The sequence below is a fragment of the Aplysia californica genome, unplaced genomic scaffold (genome assembly GCF_000002075.1).
Source record: "Aplysia californica isolate F4 #8 unplaced genomic scaffold, AplCal3.0 scaffold00550, whole genome shotgun sequence".
In the NCBI taxonomy this organism is placed as follows: domain Eukaryota; kingdom Metazoa; phylum Mollusca; class Gastropoda; order Aplysiida; family Aplysiidae; genus Aplysia; species Aplysia californica.
This window is the reverse complement of record NW_004797820.1, coordinates 356,584-358,494: the sequence shown is the minus strand read 5'-3', so window position 1 is coordinate 358,494 and position 1,911 is coordinate 356,584.

Genomic DNA, 1,911 nt, shown 5'->3' with positions numbered 1-1,911 from the left:
CTTTCCTAAAACTCAATCCCAATTCCTCTGTCATAATCAAAGCCTGCTGTGCCGATATTGTAATTTTGGCTTTTGGCCCCTGCTTTTTTCCAAATTTCTTGTCTTCTATTTCTAGGGACCATGCCTAACTCTGTTGCATGCAGAGAGTCAGCATCTGCAGTTGTGCCTGATGTACCAGATGTGCCTGATGTACCCTTCCTAATCTTATTTACCAACTGTGCTCTTTTCTTCTTTGTTGGAGTCCTAGCACTGGTTATCGGCTTCCTTGGCACGACGATTTTGTGAAAAACTAATGGCTGCCCCTTTGTCTTACATTTTAACGTCTTCCCCTTTGGATCGCTATAGAGCTTTCTCTTTATAAGTCTTGTTGTTAATTGTTCTTCTTTTTTAGTGAGTGGATGCGTCTCTGCCTTACTCATTGCATGGCTGATGGTTTCTATGTCTTTGATCATGGGAGATGTTGTGCTGTCTTGGGTAGGCCTAACTGTTTCATGTATCTGGGCTGGAGTTGATGAAGCCAAGGGAGTCGCAGAAAATGTTTGACCTTTAGTGGGTGTGAATGATGACGATGGAGAAACACGAACTGTGCTTACGCTGTGCTCACAACTGCTATCATACGGTATGGGAGAATTTGTGACCGACGTGCTCTGACTGATTTTGTCGGTGTGAGCTACGATGTGACTGTCCTGAACCATTGTGTCTGCATGTTGTACACCTACGTGTTGGTCACTGACTGGGACAACAGACTGAGGGTGGGGGTGGAAAGTCTGACTTGTACTTGTGTGGGGGTCGTTTTGTTGCGTTGAGTCTGTGCTGAGAGCACGGGTACATGTACTCTGTGTGCTTGTGTCTGTCTCAGAAATGTTGGTGCTAGGACTAGCTTGGTGTGTGTATTTTTCATGGCTGCTTGAGTGAGACTGGGGGTCACGGGGCTTTACTGTTGCACAGCCAAGAGAGAGCAGCCTTTTCTGTTCACAGACTGTGCACGTTTTTGCATCACAGTCTTCACTGTAAGCACACCAGATGTGTTGACTGCTGTCAAAAGTGTTTCTTAGTGTTTGTAGGGACACTGCACTATTTCGACGTTTAGCGCCATGGATTGTTTTTTAGCATTTTAAACACACAAATTTGGAGTGTTTGTCACTAGTGTCATCTTTGATACTCAACCCAAACACAAGGAAGAGGTCACTGGCTATTTCCGAACACAAATACGGCTTTTTAAAGGATTTTCTCTGCTTTCCTGTAATGTTCAGTCTTCCGCACACTCTACACAGACAGTTTAAAGTGGATACATGACTTTCAGGGGAGTGCTCCATTTTAAGGTCTTCGTTGTATACGGCAATAACGTTAGTAAATTCGGGGGCCCAACACAATAATCCGATGTAGCTTAACAACCACAACTGCGGTAGTACTGAAATTTACACACTCAAAACATGATTTATTAATGAACTCACAAATCGAATCCCCCCCAAAATTCAATGCACCGTTTTGTTGTAATAAATGATTATTTATCCTCAGTTTGAAATAAGAAAAGCGTGTTACACAGGCAGCAAACAGACACGTGTAGAACACTTGGTATAACATGTAGCAGACTGGGACTTTCTTTTAAAGGTTGAGAAATGGTGTTGCTAAAGTCTATAAATTAAAACTACTTGGTGGGTCTTACGGCACCACTGTAATTTAGACAGTAAATGAGACGATTTTATCAAGAACGCACCCCAGTTTATAACGGTGCGATGGGGTCCTGCAATGGGGTCAAATGACCCCAATAAAAAAGGTCAACGGGTACCGGGCGAGGTGATAATTCACCGCCGGACAGCAGGAGCCGCGGTACAACTAAAAGGCGCGATTTCGGCTGATTTTGTGCGCCGTGGCACGCACACATACGAAAAAAAAATATTTAAAAAATAA